Raw genomic sequence first — 20380 nt, forward strand, 5'->3', positions numbered from 1 at the left:
TCTTGAGAAATGTCAAGGGGAACAAAGTGTGGAGCTGGGCTGATCCACTCACTTTCCCTCAAGCCCAAGTGGTGAAGAGGCTTTTCATTTTTCCTGCACACCAGTACTCGGACTTGCTTGTGTGGTATTTGCATATGATGCCAATGGTGAGTATCCAGATGGTGGCACAACCCTTCTCTTCTCTCTAGTTGGGGTGCTTGGCGTGGTTTTTTCACTCTCTACCTGAAGTACTGCTTGCTTCTGTCCCACCTTTAATGCTTGCTGCCTCCCAGTGGGCTACCCCAGGAGAGACTGTCCTCTTTGTATACCTGGCCAAAAGATAGCCACACCCTTGCACTTTATTTGGTCATGAAACTACTAGGTCATAGTAGCAATGGGGGGTGTTTAAGTACCACAAAGCATCACCCATGGGGGGAGAGAGGAGTTTGGAATGATGAGCCCAGCATGTATGGTGGAGAAGGGAGGGATGTGCTCAAGATTCATGCAAATCTCTCTCATACTTATCTTCTATCCCTCTTCTCTCCCTAGACTCAGTACCAGTGGATCAGCGATGATGGAGGGTGATTCCTCCACAACCTTCCCAGGTGCACCTTTCAGCGGTACATTGCTTCCTTCACTGTCTTGACCACCAGAGAAAATAGAGACACACACTGGTAGGTTCACAGAGCTAAGTTTTATTACCACCATCACTGGAAAGTGTTGGTGTATAATTCCAGGCCTACCTCTGTTGCTCAATAGCAGTACACAGACCATGGGTCATTCCTCAGTTTATATGGAGGTTGTGGGCTCTGCACACAAGAGCCTGTGGTGCCCTCTTCTGTGAGCAAGGGCTTCCATGGCTTCAGGCGAATCTCTTTGTGCCAACCTGGTGCTGTTTCTCTTGTGGCCTCTATTGGCCTGGCCTTTCTGGGGCCACACCCAAGAGGCTGGTCTTCCACAGGGTCTCAGGGAAGCACTCCTGCATCAGGGCCAGTGCCTGGCTTTTTTCAGCCAGTAGGTGAAACTGTCCAAACCGCACTGCAACTTTCCATCTCTTCGGGTCACCACAATGCATGGGAACGCCCAGGGAGACATTCTCATCCTTGGTTGGTGGCTCTTGGCCCTGCTCCAATTCTTGCTTGCCTGGAAGACACAGAGATCACACAAGAGCACTGATTTGGGGGAGAAGGGATCAGCAACAGGATCAGGGCCTTCATGAGAAGGGACAAAGTCTGAGGACAGGAAAGGGTCTTGGGAGGGCTGTCAAGGGACAAGGGCAGGAGGAGGATGGGCTATTCAACTTGCACTTAAATTTTGGCACAGGCATAGGCCTTCTCTTCCTTCTCTAGAGGGATCTTGATTTTTTTTTTTTTTTTAGTGGATCTAGGCAGCCCACGTTTCCAAAGCTGATACCTTGCTATCCCTATTGGGTGAGCTCTTCCCAGTGGTGTGCTCAGATGGGCCTGGCCTCCATTTATACACTGTCCCTCTGTGGCCACACCCATGGGCTTTCTTTGGTCAGCAAGTCACCAACCAATGGTAGCCCTGGGTCGACAGAGAGGCTCAGACATCACAAGATAGCAGCTGGACAGCTCCATGGGGAAGAGGGGTACCATGAGTCCAATATGATATGGTTAGAGAAGGGGGGAATTTAATCTAGCAACCCTAAAAGCATTATAGACTGGTCTCCTATCCCTTCTATCAACCTGTAGTCAATTTTCAGCGATCCAGTTCCAGGCAGAGGGTCTTTCCTTCATGTTATTCCTAAGGCCTCCGCCATTCAGTAGTACTTTCAATTCTGTTACTTTTCCTCCCTTTAGCAAATTTGTGTCTTACTTGATCTTTCTTCATATCTCTCCCATGGGAACGCCCAGGGAGACATTCTGGGACTTGCTAGGGTGCTCTTGGCCCTGCTTGATTTCTTGCTTGCCTGGAAGACATGGAGATCACACAAGAGCATTGATTTGGAGGAGAGGGGATCAGCTATGTGAACAGGGCCTTCATGAGAAAGGGCACAGTCTGAGGACAGGAAAGGGTCTTTGGAAGGTTGTTAAGGGACAAGAGCAGGTGTAGGATGGACTACTCAAGTTGCACTTCAAATTTAGGCGCTGGCATAGACACTGCCTTCCAGCTCTGGAGGGATCTTGATTGTATTTTAGTGGATGTAGGCTACCCACCCTGCCCAAGCTGATACCTTGCCATCCCTATTTGGTGAGCTATTCCTAGTTGGGTGCCCTGCCTGGGGCTGTCCTCCATTTATATACTGTCCCTGTGGTGGCCACACCCTTGGGCTTTCTATGGTCAGCAAGTCACTGACCAATAGTAGCCCTGGGTGGACAGAGAGGTTTAGACATGAAAAGAAAGCAGCTGGATAGATCCATTGGGTAGGGGAGAGTTTGGTGCGCCCAATGTGATATAGTTAGAGAGGGGGAAATTTTACTTTAACAGTCATAAAAGGATTCCCAGAGTGGTCTCCTATTCCTTCTATCTACCTGTACTTAATTTCAGGGATCCAGTTCCAGGGAGAGGGTCTTTCCTTCACGCTATTCCAAAGGCCACCACAATTCAGTGTTACATTCTGTTCTCTTTCTTTTACTTCCATTACCAAATTTGTGTCTCAGTTGTTCTTTCTTGCAATCCCATTCATGGGAACCCTGGAGAGACATTCACTCCCTTGGTTGGGAGCTATTGGCCCTGTTCAATTTCTTGCTTGCCTGAAAGTCACAGAGATAACACAAAAGCACTGCCATGGGGGAGAGCGGAGCAGCAATGGGAACAGGACCTTCATGAGAAGGGACAAAGTTTCAGGACAGCAAATGATATTGGCAGGGTTGTCAAGGGACAAGCGCAGAAATAGGATGGGCTATTCACCTTGAATTTAAATTTAGGTGCTGGAATATTGTCTTCCTTCTCTGGATGAATCTTGATCTTTTTTTAGTGGATCTAGGTAGCCCACACTGTACAAGCTGATACCTTGTATCCCTAATGTATGAGCTCTTCCCAGTGGTCTCCCGTGCCTGGGACTGGCCTACATTTAAACACTGTCACAGAGGTGCCCACACACTTGGGCTTTCTTTGGACAGCAAGTCACCAACCAATGGTAGCCCTGGGTGGACAGAGAAGCTAAGACATCACAAGACACCAGCTGGACAGCTGCATGGGGAAGGGGGGTACTGTGAGTCCAATGTGATAAGGTTAGATAAGGGGGAAATTGACCTTAGCAACCCTAAATACATTCCCATACTGGTCTCCTATATATTCTATTTAAATGTACTCAATTTTCAGGGATCCAGATCCAGTGAGAGATTTTTTCCTTCGTGTTATTGCTAAGGCCACCCCCATTCAGTGTACATTGTGTTTTGTTTCTTTTCCTCTCATTAACAAGTTTGTGTCTTACATGATCTTCCCGACTATACCATGAATGGGAAGGCCCTAGGCTTTATTCTTGCTGTTGGTTGGGGGGCTCTTGGCCCTGCTTGACTTCTTGCTTTCCTGGAAGACACAGAGTTCACACAAGAGTACTGATTTGGGGAAAAAGGGAGCAGCGATGGGAACAGGGCTTTCATGAGAAGGGGCAAAGTTTGAGGACAAGAAAGGATCTTTGGAGAGTTGTCAAATGACAAGGGCAGGAGTGGGAAAGCCTAATCACCTTGCACTTAAATTTATGTGCTGAAAAATCCATTGCCTTCTTTCTCCAGAGGGATCTTGATCATTTATTAGTGGATTTTGGGAGCCCACGTTGCCCAAGATGATAACTTGCATCCCTCTTGGGTGAGCTCTAGTCGCCTGCCAGCCTGGGCATACACTCCATTTATATACTGTGCCCGAGGTGGCCACACCCTTTGGCTTTTTTAACCAACAAGTCACCAGTCAATGGTAGCCCTGGGTGTTCAGAAAGGCTTAGACATCAAAAGAGAACTGCTGCACAGCTCCTTGGGTAAGAGAGGTAGGTTGAGTCCAATTCTGATAAGATTAGAGAAGGGGGAAATTTACTTTAGGAACACTAAAAGCATTCACCAACTGGTCTCCTATCCCTTCTATCTACCTGTACTCAATATTCAGGGATCCAGGTCCAGGGAGAGGGTTTTGCTTCACGTTACTACTAAGGCCACCCCTACTCAATAGTATATTCTGTTCTGCTTCTTTTGCTCCTGTTATCAAAGTTGTGTCTTACTTGGTCTTTCTGGGTATCCCATGCAAGTGAAATCCCTGGGATGTATTCTCGCCCTTGGTTGGTGGTTCTCAGCACTGATCGATTACTTGTCTGACCCTAAGACATGGAGATCACAAGAGAGCACTAATTTGGGGGAGAAGGAGGAGTGATGGGAACAGCAACTTCATGAGAAGGGGCACAAGTTTAGGACAGCAAACAATCTTAGGAGTGTTTTCAAGGTACAAGGGTTAGGACTAGGGAGTGCTAGTCACCGTGCACATAAATTAAGGTGCTGGAATATCCCTTGTCTTCCTTCTCTGGAAAGTTGTTGATCTTTTTTTAGTGCATCAAGGAAGCCCATGATGTACAAGCAAATCCAATGCCATCCTTCTTGGGTGAGCTCTTCCCAGTGGTCTTGTCTAGCTGGACCTGGCCTACATTTAAATACTGTCACAGAGGTGACCACACTCTTGGGGTTTCTTTGGTCAGCAAGTCATCAACCAATGGTAGCCCTGGGTGGACAGAGAGGCTAAGACATCACAAGACACCAGCTGGACAGCTCAGTGGTGAAGGGAGGTACAGTGAGTCCAATGTGATAAAGTTAGAGAAGGGGGGAATTTACTTTAGCAACCATAAAAGCATTCCCATATTTTTCTATCCCTTTTTACCTAAATGTGCTCAATTGTCAGGGATCCATTTCCAGGAAGAAGGTCTTTCCTTCATGTTAGTCCTAAGGCCAACCCCATTCAGTGGTACATTCTCTTGTGTTTCATTTCTCCCATTACCAAAGTTGTGTCTTACATGATCTTTCTTTCTATTTCATGCATGCGGATGCCATGCGAGACATTCTCACCCTTGGTTGGGGCCTTTTAGCCATGCTGCCTACAAAACATGCAGATCACACAATAACACTGATTTGGGGAAAAGGGGTGGTGCGATGGAAACAGGTCCTTCATGAGAAGGGGCACAGTCCGAAGACAGGAAATGGTCTTGAGAGCGTTGTCAAGGTACAAGGGCAGGAAAAGGATGGGTTAATCCCCTTGCACTTCAATTTAGGTGCTAAAACATCCCTTGTCTCCCATTACCATATTTGTGCCTTACTTGGCTTTTCTTGCTATCCTAGGCTTTGGAAGTGTCCAGGAGACATTCTCCCATTTGTTGGGAGTTTAAGGCACTGCACGATTTCTTCCTTTCCTGGAAGACACAGAAGTAACACAAGAGCACTGATTTGGAGGAGAAGGAGCAGTGAGGCCAACAGAGCCTCCATGATTAAGGGCATAGTCTGGGGACCAGAAATAGTCTTGGGAAGGTTGTCAAGGGACAAGGGTAGGAGTGTGATGTACTACTCAACTTGCACTTCAGTTTAGGCGATGGTATAGGACTTGTCTTCCTTCTTGTGAGGGACTTGATATTTTTAGTGGATCTAGGCAGCACACGCTGCCCAAGCTGATAACTTGCCTACCTTGCCATTCCTCTTGGGTGAGCTCTTCCCAGTGGCCTTCCCTGTCTGGGACTGGCATGCACACACACACACACACACACACACACACACACACACACACACATATATATATATATATATATATATATATATATATATATATGTATAGTATCCATGATGGAGCCACACCCTTGGGCTTTCTTTCTAAGCAAGTCACCTACCAATGGTAGCTCTTGCTCCACAGAGACGCTTATACCTCAAAAGACACCAGCTGCTCAGCTCCATGGGGAAGGGCTGGTATGGTGAGTCCCAATGAATATGGTTAGAGAATGGAGATATTGATTTAGCAACCCTTAACGTATTCACAGACCGGTCCCCTATCCCTTGTATCTACCTGTCTTCAATATTCAGGGATCCAGTTCCAAGGAGAGGGACTTTCTTCATGGTATTCTTATGGTCACCCCCATCCAGTGGTACATTCTGCTCTGATTCTTTTCCTACCATTATCAAGTTTGAGTCTTACTTGATCTGTTTTGGATCCCATGCAAAGTACAACTGTGGAGATATTCTTGCCCTTGGTTGGGGGCTCTTGGCCCTGGTTGGTTTCTTGCTTGCCTGGAAGACTCTGTGTTCACACAATAACACTGATATGTGAGAGAGGAGAGCACCAATGAGAACAGGGCCTTCATGAGAAGGGGCACAGTCTGAGAAGAGGAAATGGTCTTGTGAGGTTTGTCAAGGCACAACGGCAGGAATAAGATGTACTAACCACATTACACTTAATTTTGGGCACTGGAAAAGCCCCTGTGAATCTTCTCCTGACAGGTCTTGATCTTTTCCTTGTGGATTTATGCAGCCCACGCTGCCCAAGCTGATACCTTGACATGCTTCTTGGGTGAGCTCTTCCCAGTACACTGCCCTGTTAGGGTCTGGCCTCCGTTTATATATTATCCCTGATGAGGCTGCACACTTGGGCTTTTGTTGGTCAGCAAGTCACCTACCAGTGGTGCCCCTGGCTTGAAAGAGAAGCTTAGACATCACAAGACCCCAGCTGGACATGTCAATGATGAAGGGAGGGTTATGGTTTGTCCAATGTGATACTGTTAGAGAAGGGGGAAATTCACTTTAACAATCTAAGAGAATTTCCCGACTTGTCTCTTTTCCTATCTATCCACCTGTACTCTATTTTCAAGAATCCAGTTCAAGGCAGAGGGTTTTTCCATCATGCTATTCCTAAGGACTCCTTCATTCAGTGGAACTTTGTGTTCTGTTTTTTTTTTTTTTTACCCATTACCAAAACTGTGTCAATTATATCTTTCTTGCTCTCCCATGCATGGGAATGCCCGGGAAACATTTATTCCCTTGGTTGGGGCCTCGTGGCCCTGCTGGATTTCTTGCTTTCCTGCAAGACACAGAGATCACACAAGAGCACTGAATTGGGGGAGAGGGGAGCAGAGGTCATACGAGGGCCTTAGTGAGAAAGGGCAGAGTTTGAATTTAGTAAAGGGATTTGGAAGGGCAGCATTTGAGGTTAGTAAAGGGTTTTGGAAGGGTTTTCACAGAAAAGGGAATGATTTGGATGGGCTACTCACGTTGATTTAAATTTAGGCACTGGAAAATCCATGGTCTTTCTTCTAGGGAGCAATCTTGATCATTTTTAGTGAATCTATGCTACCCACGCTGCAAAAATTGATTCCTTGTCATCCCTCTTGTATGTACTCTTCTCAGTTTTGTGCCCTGCCTGGACCTGACCTCAATTTGTATAGTATACCTGATTTGTCTACGCCCTTGAGCTTTCCTTGGGCAGCAATTCACCAAGCAGTGGTAGCACTGGGTAGACAGAGAGGCTTATACATCACAATACACCCCTGGACAGCTACATGATGAAGGAGGGGTTATGGTGAGTCCAATGCGATAGGGATAGAGAAGGCAGAAATTTATTTTAGCTACCTTAAAGGCATTCCCAGACTGGTCTCCTATAGCTTCTATCTACCTATCCTCAATTTTTACGTATCCAGATCCAGGGAGACAGTCTTTCCTTAATGTTATTTTTAAGGCCACCGCCATCCAGTGGTACATTCTGTTCTGTTTTTTCCTCCCATTACCAAAGTTGTGCCTTACTTGATCTTTGGTGCTATCCCATGAATGGGAAAGGACAGGAAAACATTCTTGCCCTTGGAAGGGGGCTTTTGGCCCCACTTGAGTCTTGCTTACCAGGAAGACATGGAAATCACAGAAGAGCACTAATTTGGGGGAGAGGGGAGCAGGGAATGTAACAGGGGCTTCATGCGAAAGTGCACAGTCTTAGGTCAGGAAAGGTTCTTGGGAGGGATTTCAAGGACAAGGGCAGGAGTTAGGATATGTTTCACACCTTTCACTTAAGCTCAGGTGCTGGCATATGCCTTGACCTCCTTCTCAGGAGGGATCTTTATCGTTTTTTTTTTTTTTTTTTTTTTTTTTTGTATATCTAGGCAGGCCAGGCTTCACAAGATGATACTTTGCAATTTCTCTTGGGTCAGCTCTTCCCAGTTGTCTGTCTTGCCTCAGCCTGGCATCCATTCATATACTGTACCTGAGGTGGCAACATCATTGGGCTTTCTTTGGTCAGCAATTCACCAAACTATGGTAGCCCTGGGTGGACATAGAGGCTTAGACATCACAAGACACCAGCTAGAGAGCTCCATCGGGAAATTGGGGTTTTCCTGAGTCCAATGTGATAAGGTTAGAGAAGGGGGAAATTTACTTTAGCAACCCTAAAAGGATTCCCAGCCAGGTATCTTATCCCTTCTATCTACCTGTTCTCAATTTTCCGGACCCAGTTCCAGAGAGAGGGTCTTTGCTTCATGCTATTCTTAAGGCCACCCCCATTCAGTAGTACATTCTGTTCAGTTTCTTTTCCTCCCATTATCAATGTTGTGTCTTACTTGGTCTTTCTGGGTATCCCATGCAAGTGAAAGCCCTGGGATCTATTCTCGCGGTTTCTCAGCCCTGATCCATTAGTTGCCTGGCCATAAGACATGGAGACCGAACAAGAGCACTCATTTGGGGGAGAGGGAGGAGCGATGGGAACATCCCCTTCATGAGAAGGGGCACAGGTTCAGGACAGCAAACAATCTTGGGAGGGTTTTCAAGGTACAAGTGTTAGGACTAGGGTGTGCTAGTCACCATGCACTTAAACTTAAGTGCTGGTATATCCCTTGTCTTCCTTCTCTGGACAGTTATTGATCTTTTTTTGGTGCATCTAGGAAGCCCACACTGTACAAGCAGATACATTGCAATCCTTCTTGGGTGAGCTCCCTGGCTTTGCCTGGCCTACATTTAAATACTGTCACAGAGGTGGCCACACTCTTGGGCTTTCTTTGGTCAGCAAGTCATCAACCAATGGTAGACCTGGGTGGACAGAGAGGCTAAGACATCACAAGACACCAGCTGGACAGCTCAATGGGGAAGGGGGGTACCTTGAGTCCCATGTGATAAAGTTAGAGAAGGGGGAAATTTACTTTAGCAACCATAAAAGCATTCCCATAATAGTCTTCTAACCCATTTTATCTAAATGTGCTCAATTGTCAGGGATCCATTTCCAGGAAGAAGGTCTTTCCTTCATGTTAGTCCTAAGGCCACCCCCATTCATTGGTACATTCTGTTGTTTTTCTTTTCTACCATTACCAAACTTGTGTCTTACATGATCTTTCTTTCTATTTCATGCATGGGGACGCCATGCGAGACATTCTCACCTTTGGTTCGGGCCTTTTGCCCATGCTGCATTTCTTTCTTACCTGCAACACATGCAGATCACACAATAACAGTGATTTGGTGAAAAGGGGTGGTGCGATGGGAACAGGTCCTTCATGAGAAGGGGCACAGTCTGAAGACAGGAAATGGTCTTGAGAGGGTTGTCAAGGTACAAGGGCAGGAAGAGGATGGGTTAATCCCCTTGCACTTCAATTTAGGTGCTGAAATATCCCTTGTCTTCCTTCTCTGGAGGGATCTTGATCTTTTTTTAGTGGATCTACGCAGCCCACACTGCTGAAGCTTACACCTTGCAATCCCTCTTGTATGAATTCATCCCAGTGGTCTGCCCTGCCTGGGCATTTCCTCCATTCATATACTGTCCCCGAGGTGGCGACAACATTGGACATTCTTTGACTGACAAGTCATGAATCAATGGTAGCCCTGGGTGTACAGAGAAGCCTAGACATTACAAGTCACCAGCTGGACAGCTCTATTTGGAAGGAGTGTATGGTGCGTCCAACATGACACGGTTAGAGAAGAAGGGAATTTATTTCAGCAACCCTAAAAGAATTCCCTGACTTGTCCCCTATCCCTTCTGTCTAACAGTACTCAACTTTCAGTGATCCAGGTCCAGGTAGAAGGTTTTCCTACATGCTATATCTAAGGCCACCCCCATTCATTTTCACATCGTAATCTGTTTATTTGACTGCCATTAGCATATTTGTGTCTTATTTGATCTTTCTTGCTTCCCATGAGTGTGACCACCTAGGGGGACATTCTTACCATTGGTTGGGGGCTCTAGGCCCTGCCCAATGCGTTGCTTGCCTGCAACACATGGAGGTCACACAAGGGCTCTGATTTTGGGGAGAGAGGAACAACGATGGGAACAGGGCCTTCCTGAGAATGGGCAGAGTCAAATGAAAGAAAAAGGTCTTGGGAGGGTTGTCAAGGGACAAGGGCAGGAGTAGGATGGGCTACTCACTTTGCACTTTAATTTCTGTGCTGCACAGCTGTTGTCTTCCTTCTATGGAGGGATCTTCATCTATTTTTAGAGGATCTAGTCACAAAACGTTGCCCAAGCTGACACCTTGCATGTGTCTTGGGTTAGCTCTTCCCACTGATCTGTACTTCCTCGGTATGGCCTCAGATTATATAATTTCCCTGAGTTGGCCACCACCTGGAGCTTTCTTTTTCAGCCAGTCAGCAACCAACAATGGCCCTTGGTGGCAGAGAAACTCACAGCTCACAAGAGAACAGCTGGAATGCTCCAGGTGGAGGTTCAGTATGCTGAGTACAATGTCATATGGTTAGCCAAAGGGGAAATTGAGTTTAGCAACCCTAAAATCATTCTAGACTCGTCTGGTATCACTTCTATGTACCTGTACTCAATTTTGAGGGATCAAAGTCCAGGGAGATGGTCTTTCCTTCATGCTCTTCCTAAGGCCAACCACATTCAGTGGCAAATTCTCTTCTGTTTCTTTTCCTCCCATTGCCAGATTTATGTCTTACCTGATCTTTCTGGCTATTCGAAGATTTGGAATGCCATGGGAGATATTCTCACTTTGGCTGAGGGTTCTTGGCCCTGCTCTATTACTTTTTTGCCTGCAAGACATGGAGATCACACAAGAGCACTGATTTGAAGAAAAGGGGCAGCAATGGGAACAGGGACTTAATAAGAAAGGGCATAGTCTCAGGACAGCCTCAGGTCTAGGGAGATTTGGCAAGGGACATGGGCAGGAGTAGGATGTGCTACTCACCTTGCACTTAAATTTAGGTGCTGGAGCAGTGATGGGAACAAGGCCTTCATGAGAAGGGACAGAGTCTGAAGATAGAAAAGTGTCTTGGGAGGGATGTCAAGGGACAAGGGCAGGAGTGCGATGGACTAATCAACTTGAACATAAGTTTAGGCATTGGCATAGCCCTTGTCTTCCTTCTCACAAGGGATATTGATGTTTTTTTAGAAGATCAAGGCAGAACATGCTGCACAAACTGATACCTTGCCATCACCCTTGGGTGAGCTCTTCCCTGTGTCCTTCCCTCCATGGGCTTGGCCTCCTTTATATATTGTCCCTGAGGTGGCCACACCTTTTGGCTTTCTTTGGTCACCAAGTCACCAAACAATGGTAGAGCTGGCTGGACAGAGTGGATTAGACATCAAAAGACATCAGCTGGACAGATGCATGGGGAAAGAAGGTGTAGGTGAATACAATGTGTTATGGTTAGAGAAGGGAGAAATTTACTTTACAAACCCAAAAATCATTCCCAGACTGGTCTCCTATCACGTTTATCTACCTGTACTCAATTTTCAGGGATCCAGTTCCAGGTATAGGGTCTTTCCTTCATGCTATTCCTAAGGGTACCCCCATTCAGTGGTACATTCTCTTCTGTTTCTTTTCCTCCCATTACCACATTTATGTCTTACTTAATCTTGATTGCTATCCTATGCACTGGAAGTGCTGGGAGACATTTTCGCAATTACTTGGGGCCTCATGGCCCTGGTTGATAACTTGCTTGGGTGGAAGACAGGGAGATCACACAAGACCACTGATTTGGAGTAGAGGGGTGCAGCCACGGCAACAGGGCGATCATGAAAATGGGCACAGTCTGAGATCAGGAATGGTTCTTGGAAGGGTTGTCATGGGACAAGAGCATGAGTAGGATCAACTAATCACCTTGCACTTAAATTTAGGTGCTGTCATAGTCGTTGTCTTCCTTCTCTGAAGGAATCTTGATGTTTTTTGGTGGATCTCGCTACCCCACGCTGCTCAAGCTGATCCCTTGCAATCACTCTTGGTTGAGCACTTCCCAGTGGTCTGCCTTGCCTTGGGCTGACCTCCCTGTATATACTGTCTCTGAAGTGGCCAGATTTCTTTAGTCACCAAACAATGTTAACCCTGGTGGACAGACATGCTTAGAAATCACAAGACACCAGCTGGTCAGCTGCAAGGGTGAATGGGTGGTATGGGGAGTGCAAAGTGATACGGTTAGAGAAGGGGGGATTTACTTTATCTACCATAAAAGCATTCCAATGCAGGTCTCTTACACCTTCTATCTCCTGTACTCAATTTTGAAGGATTCACTTCCAGGGAGAGTGTCTTTCATTCATGCTATTTCTAAGGCCACCCCCATTCAGTGGTACATTCTGTTCTGTTTCTATTACTCCCATTACAATATTTGTGCCTTACTTGGTTTTTCTTGCTATCCTAGTCTTTGGAAGTCTCCAGCAGACATTTTCGCATTTGGTGGGGGTTTAAGGCACTGCACAATTTCTTACTTGCCTGGAAGACACAGAGGTAACACAGGAGCACTGATTTGGAGGAGAGGGAGCAGTGAGGGCAACAGAGCCTTCATGATTAGCGGCATAGTCTGAGGACCAGAAATAGTCTTGGGAAGGTTGTCAAGGGACAAGGGAAGGAGTGTGATAGACTACTCAACTTGCACTTCAATTTAGGCGCTGGCATAGAACTTGTCTTCCTTCTTGTGAGGGACTTGATATTTTTAGTGGATCTAGGCAGCACACGCTGCCCAAGCTGATACCTTGCCATTCCTCTTGGGTGAGCTCTTCCCAGTGGCCTTCCCTGTCTGGGACTGGCATATATATATATATATATATATATATATATATATATATATAGTATCCTTGATGGAGCCACACCCTTGTGCTTTCTTTCTAAGCAAGTCACCTACCAACGGTAGCTCTTGCTCGACAGAGAGGCTTATACCACAAAAGATACCAGCTACTCAGCTCAATGGGAAAGGGCTGGTATGGTGAGTCCCAATGAATATGGTTAGAGAATGGATATATTAATTTAGCAACCCTTAAAGTATTCACAGACCGCTCTTCTATCCCGTGTATCTAACTGTACTCAATATTCAGGGATCCAGAACCAGGGAGAGGGGACTTTCTTCATGGTATTCTTAAGGTCACCCCCATCCAGTGGTACATTCTGCTCTGTTTCTTTTCCTACCATTATCAAGTTTGGGTCTTACTTGATCTGTTTTTGATCCCATGCAAGGAACAACTGTGGAGATATTCTTGCCATTGGTTGGGGGCTCTTGGCCGTGCCTGGTTTCTTGCTTGCCTGGAAGCCTCTGAGATCACGCAAGAGCACTAATATGGGAGAGAGGGGAGCACCAATGAGAACAGGTCCTTCATGAGAAGGGGCACAGTCTGAGAAGAGGAAATGGTCTTGTGAGGTTTGTCAAGGCACAAGAGCAGGAATAAGATGTACTAACCACATTACACTTAATTTTGGGCACTGGAAAAGCCCCTGTGATTCTTCTCCTGACAGTTCTTGATCTTTTCCTTGTGGGTTTACGCAGCCCACGCTGCCCAAGCTGATACCTTGACATGCTTCTTGGGTGAGCTCTTCCCAGTACACTGCCCTGTTAGGGTCTGGCCTCCATTTATATATTATCCCTGATGTGGCTACACACTTGGGCTTTTGTTGGTCAAAAAGTCACCTATCAGTGGTGGCCCTGGGGTTGAAAGAGAAGCTTAGACATCACAAGACCCCAGCTGGACATGTCAATGATGAAGGGAGGGCTATGGTTTGTCCAATGTGATACTGTTAGAGAAGGGGGAAATTCACTTTAACAATCTAAGAGAATTTCCCGACTTGTCTCCTTTCCTATCTATCCACCTGTACTCTATTTTCAAGAATCCAGTTTAAGGCAGAGGGTCTTTCCATCATGCTATTCCTAAGGACTCCTTCATTCATAGCAACTTTGTGTTTTTTTTTTTTTTCACCCATTACCTAAACTGTGTCTAATTATATCTTTCTTGCTCTCCCATGCATGGGAATGTCCGGGAAACATTTATGCCCTTGGTTGGGGCCTCTTGGCACTTCTCCATTTCTTGCTTTCCTGGAAGACACGGAGATCACACAAGAGCACTGAATTGTTGGAGAGGGGAGCAGAGGTCATACGAGGGCCTTAGTGAGAAAGGGCAGAGTTTGAGGTTAGTAAAGGGTTTTGGAAGGGCAGCATTTGAGGTTAGTAAAGGGTTTTGGAAGGGTTTTCACTGGAAAATGGCAGGATTTGGATGGGCTACTCACCTTGCATTTAAATTTAGGCACTGGAATATCCATTGTCTTTCTTCTAGGGAGGGATCTTGATCATTCTTAGTGAATCAATGCTACCCAGGCTGCACAAATTGATTCCTTGTTATCCCTCTTGGGTGTGCTCTTCTCAGTTTTGTGCCCTGCCTGGACCTGGCCTCAATATGTATAGTATACCTGATTTGTCTACGCCCTTGAGCTTTTCTTGGGCAGCAATTCAAGAAGCAGTGGTAGCACTGGGTAGACAGAGAGGCTTATACATCACAATACACCCCTGGACAGCTACATGATGAAGGAGGGGTTATGGTGAGTCCAATGCGATAGGGTTAGAGAAGGCAGAAATTTATTTTAGCTACCTTAAAGGCATTCCCAGACTGGTCTCCTATAGCTTCTATCTACCTATCTTCAATTTTTACGTATCCAGATCAAGGGAGAAGATCTTTCCTTAGTGTTATTCTTAAGGCCACCCCCATTCAGTGGTACATTCTGTTATGTTTTTTTCCTCCCATTACGAAAGTTGTGCCTTACTTGATCTTTCGTGCTATCCCATGAATGGGAAAGCACAGGAAACATTCTCACCTTTGGGAGGGGGATTTTGGCCCCAGTTCAGTCTTGCTTACCAGGAAGACATGGAAATCACACAAGAGCACTAATTTGAGGCAGAGGGGAGCAGCGATTGTAACAGGAGCTTCCTGAGAAAGTGCACAGTCTTGTTCAGGATAGTTTCTTGGGAGGGTTGTCAAGGGACAAGGGCCGGAGTTAGGATATGTTTCACACCTTTCACTTAAGCTCACGGGCTGGCATATGCCTTGTCTTTCTTCTCAGGAGGGATCTTTATCGTTTTTTTTAGTATATCTAGGCAGGCCAGCCTTCTCAAGATGATACCTTGCAATTTCTCTTGCGTCAGCTCTTCCCAATTGTCTGTCTTGCCTCAGCCTGGCCTCCATTTATATACTGTACCTGAGATAGCCACATCTTTGGGATTTCTTTGGTCAGCAATTCACCAACCTATGGTAGCCCTGGGTGGACATAGAGGCTTAGACATCACAAGACACCAGCTGGACATCTCCATGGGGAAGTGGGGTTATGCTGCGTCCAATGTGATAAGATTAGAGAAGGGGGAAATTTACTTTAGCAACCCTAAAAGAATCCCCAGACTGGTCTCTTATCCCTTCTATCTACCTGTTCTCAATTTTCCGGACCCAGTTCCAGAGAGAGGGTCTTTGCTTCATGCTATTCTTAAGGCCACCCCCATTCAGTAGTACATTCTGTTCAGTTTCTTTTCCTCCCATTATCAATGTTGTGTCTTACTTGGTCTTTCTGGGTATCCCATGCAAGTGAAAGCCCTGGGATCTATTCTTGCCCTTGCTTGGATTTCTCAGCCCTGATCCATTAGTTGCCTGGCCATAAGACATGGAGACCGAACAAGAGCACTCATTTGGGGGAGAGGGAGGATCGATGGGAACATCCCCTTCATGAGAAGGGGCACAGGTTCAGGAGAGCAAACAATCTTGGGAGGGTTTTCAAGGTACAAGTGTTAGGACTAGGGTTTGCTAGTCACCATGCACTTAAACTTAGGTGCTGGAATATCCCTTGTCTTCCTTCTCTGGACAGTTATTGATCTTTTTTTGGTGCATCTAGGAAGGCCACAAAGCATAAGCAGATACATTGCAATCCTTCTTGGGTGACCTCCCTGGCTTTGCCTGGCCTACATTTAAATACTGTCACAGAGGTGGCCGCACTCTTGGGCTTTCTTTGGTCAGCAAGTCATCAACCAATGGTAGACCTGGGTGGACAGAGAGGCTAAGACATCACAAGACACCAGCTGGACAGGTCAATCGGGAAGGGGGGTACCTTGAGTCCCATGTGATAAAGTTAGAGAAGGGGGAAATTTACTTTAGCAACCATAAAAGCATTCCCATAATAGTCTTCTAACCCATTTTATCTAAATGTGCTCAATTGTCAGGGATCCATTTCCAAGAAGAAGGTCTTTCCTTCATGTTAGTCCTAAGGCCACCCCCATTCAGTCGTACATTCTCTTGTGTTTCTTTTCTCCCGTTACCAAAGTTGTGTCTTACATGATCTTTCTTTCTATTTCATGCATGGGGATGACATGCGAGACATTTTCACCCTTGGTTGGGGCCTTTTGGCCATGCTGCATTTCTTTCTTGCCTGCAACACATGCAGTTCACAAAATAACACTGATTTGGGGAAAAGGGGTGGTGCGATGAGAACAGGTCCTTCAAGAGAAGGGGCACAGTCGGAATACAGGAAATGGTCTTGAGAGGGTTGTCAAGGTACAAGGGCAGGAAGAGGATGGGTTCATCCCCTTGCACTTCAATTTAGGTGCTGAAATATCCCTTTTCTTCCTTCTCTGGAGGGATCTTGATCTTTTTTTACTGGAACTAGGCAGCCCACACTGCTCAAGCTGATACCTTGCAATCCCTCTTGTATGAATTCATCCCAGTGATCTGCCCTGCCTGGGCATGTCCTCCATTCATACACTGTCCCCGAGTGGGCAATAACCTTGGGAATTCTTTGATTGATAAGTCATGAATCAATGGTAGCCCTGGGTGTACAGAGAAGCTTAGACATTCCAAGTCACCAGCTGGACAGCTCTATGTGGAAGGAGTTTATAGTGCTTCCAACGTGATATGTTTAGAGAAGGGGGAAATTTATTTCAGCAACCCTAAAAGTATTCCCTGACTTGTCTCCTATTCCTTCTGTCTAACAGTACTCAACTTTCAGTGATCCAGGTCCCGGTAGAGGGTTTTCCTACATGCTATATCTAAGGCCACCCCCATTCAGTTTTACATCCTAAACTGTTTATTTGACTGCCATTAGCATATTTGTGTCTTATTTGATCTTTCGTGCTTCGCAAGAGTGGGACCGCCCAGGGGGACATTCTTGCCCTTGGTTGGGGGCTCTAGGCCCACTCAATTCCTTGCTTGCCTGGAAGACATGGAGATCACAGAAGAGCTCTAATTTCGGGGAGAGAGGAACAGCGATGGGAACAGGGCCTTCATGAGAATGGGCAGAGTCAGATGAAAGGAAAAGGTCTTGGGAGGGATGTCAAGGGACAAGGGCAGGAGTAGGATGGGCTACTCACTTTGCACTTCCATTTCTGTTCTGCACAGCCTTTGTCTTCCTTCTATGGAGGGATCTTGATCTATTTTTAAAGGATCTAGTCACAAAACGTTGCCCAAACTGACACCTTGCATGCGTCTTGGGTGAGCTCTTTCCACTGATCTGCCCTTCCTCGGGATGGCCTCAGATTATGTACTTTCGCTGAGGTGGCCACAACGTTGAGCTTTCTTGTTCAGCAAGTCAGCAACCAACAATGGCCCTTGGTGGCAGAGAAACTCAGACCTCACAAGACTACAGCTGGACAGCTCCAGGGGGGAGGCGGGGTATGCTGAGTACAATGTCATATGGTTAGCCAAAGGGGAAATTTTGTTTAGCAGCCCTAAAATCATTCTAGACTCATCTGCTATCACTTCTATGTACCTGTACTCAATGTTGAGGGATCCAAGTCCAGGGAGATGGTCTTTACTTCATGCTCTTCCTAAGGCCAACCCCATTCAGTGGCAAATTCTGTTCTGTTTCTTTTCCTCCCATTGCCAGATTTGTGTCTTACTTGATCTTTCTGGCTATTCCAAGCATTGCAATGCCATGGGAAATATTCTCACATTGTTTGGGGATTCTTGGCCCTGCTCTATAACTTGCTTGTGTGGAAGACATGGAGATCACACAAGAGCACTGATTTGAAGGAAAGGGGCAGCAATGGGAACAGGGACTTAATAAGAAAGGGCATTGTCTGAGGACAGCAACAGTTCCAGGGAGGTCTGGCAAGGGACAAGGGCAGGAGTAGGATGTGCTACTTACCTTGCACTTAAATTTAGGTGCTGGAGCATGGATTGGAACAAGGGCTTCATGAGAAGGGGCAGAGTCTAAGGACAGAAATGGTTCTTGGGAGGGATGTCAAGGGACAAGGGCAAGAGTGCGATGGTGTAATCAACTTGAACTTAAGTTTAGGCGCTGGCAAAGCCCTTGTCTTCCTTCTCGCAAGGGATCTTGAGATTTTTTAGTTGATCAAGGCAGCACATGCTGCACAAGCTGATACCTTGCCATCACTCTTGGGTGAGCTCTTCCCCGTGATCTGCCCTCCATGGCTTGGCCTCCTTTATATATTGTCCCTGAGGTGGCCACACCATTTGGCTTTCTTTGGTCACCAAGTCAGAACAATTGTAGCCATGGATGGACAGTCCCTTAGACATCAAAAGACATCAGCTGGACAGATGCATAGGGAAAGAGGGTATAGGTGAGTTCAATGTGTTATGGTTAGAGAAGGGAGTAATTCATTTTAGAAACCCAAAAAGCATTCCAAGACTGATCTCCTATCACGTTTATCTACCTGTACTCAATTTTCAGGGATCCAGTTCCAGGTATAGGGTCTTTCCCTCATGCTATTCCTAAGGGTACCCCCATTCAGTGGTACATTCTCTTCTGTTTCTTTTCCTCCCATTACCACATTTATGTCTTACTTAATCTTTATTGTTATCCTATGCACTGGAAGTGCTGGGAGACATTTTGGCCATTGCTTGGGGCCTCATGGCCATAGTTGATAACTTGCTTGTGTGGAAGACAGGGAGATCACACAAGACCACTGATTTGGAGTACAGGGGTGCAGCCATGGCAACAGGGCAATCATGAAAATGGGCACAGTCTGAGATCAGGAAAGGTTCTTGGAAGGGTTGTCAGGGGACAAGGGCATGAGTAGGATCAACTAATCACCTTGCACTTAAATTTAGGTTCTGTCATAGTTGTTGTCTTCCTTCTCTGGAGGAATCAGGATGTTTTTTAGTGGATCTCGCCACCCCACGCTGCTCAAGCTGATCCATTGCAATGCCTCTTGGGTGAGCTCTTCCCAGTGGTATTCCCTGCCTTGGTCTGAACTGCTTGTATGTACTGTCTCTGAAGTGGCCAGATTTCTTTGGTCTCCAAGTCACCAACCAATGTTAACCCTGGTGGACAGAGATGCTTAGAAATCACAAGACAACAACTGGGCAGCTGCAAGGGTGAATGGGTGGTATGGGGAGTGCAAAGTGATACGGTTAGAGTAGGGGGAAATTTACTTTATCAACCATAAAATCATTCCAAGGCAGGTCTCTTATACCTTCTATCTCCTGTACTCAATTTTGAAGGATTCACTTCCTGGGATAGTGTCTTTCATTCATGCTATTTCTAAGGACACCCCCATTCAGTGGTACATTCTGTTTTGTTTCTATTACTCCCATTAACATATTTGTGCCTTACTTGGCTTTTCTTGCTATCCTAGGCTTTGGAAGTGTCCAGGAGACATTCTCCCATTTGTTGGGAGTTTAAGGCACTGCACGATTTCTTCCTTTCCTGGAAGACACAGAAGTAACACAAGAGCACTGATTTGGAGGAGAAGGAGCAGTGAGGCCAACAGAGCCTCCATGATTAAGGGCATAGTCTGGGGACCAGAAATAGTCTTGGGAAGGTTGTCAAGGGACAAGGGTAGGAGTGTGATGTACTACTCAACTTGCACTTCAGTTTAGGCGATGGTATAGGACTTGTCTTCCTTCTTGTGAGGGACTTGATATTTTTAGTGGATCTAGGCAGCACACGCTGCCCAAGCTGATAACTTGCCTACCTTGCCATTCCTCTTGGGTGAGCTCTTCCCAGTGGCCTTCCCTGTCTGGGACTGGCATGCACACACACACACACACACACATATATATATATATATATATATATATATATATATATATGTATAGTATCCATGATGGAGCCACACCCTTGGGCTTTCTTTCTAAGCAAGTCACCTACCAATGGTAGCTCTTGCTCCACAGAGACGCTTATACCTCAAAAGACACCAGCTGCTCAGCTCCATGGGGAAGGGCTGGTATGGTGAGTCCCAATGAATATGGTTAGAGAATGGAGATATTGATTTAGCAACCCTTAACGTATTCACAGACCGGTCCCCTATCC

The 20380-nt window shown here is 46.1% G+C and overlaps 1 long non-coding RNA gene across 1 annotated transcript in view; it reads left to right on the forward strand.

The window, feature by feature from the left end:
• The first annotated feature begins 402 nt into the window (after positions 1 to 402).
• LOC134474587 (uncharacterized) overlaps positions 403 to 20380 on the forward strand; it is a 42735-nt gene continuing 22757 nt past the window's right edge. The window contains exons 1-2 of the long non-coding RNA XR_010045432.1: positions 403 to 446; positions 529 to 653. This is a non-coding gene — a long non-coding RNA (uncharacterized LOC134474587). The remainder of the gene's footprint in view (positions 447 to 528; positions 654 to 20380) is intronic.

This window comes from Cavia porcellus, unplaced genomic scaffold (assembly GCF_034190915.1).
Source record: "Cavia porcellus strain 051 isolate PalLab524CR breed Dunkin Hartley unplaced genomic scaffold, mCavPor4.1 scaffold_33, whole genome shotgun sequence".
In the NCBI taxonomy this organism is placed as follows: domain Eukaryota; kingdom Metazoa; phylum Chordata; class Mammalia; order Rodentia; family Caviidae; genus Cavia; species Cavia porcellus.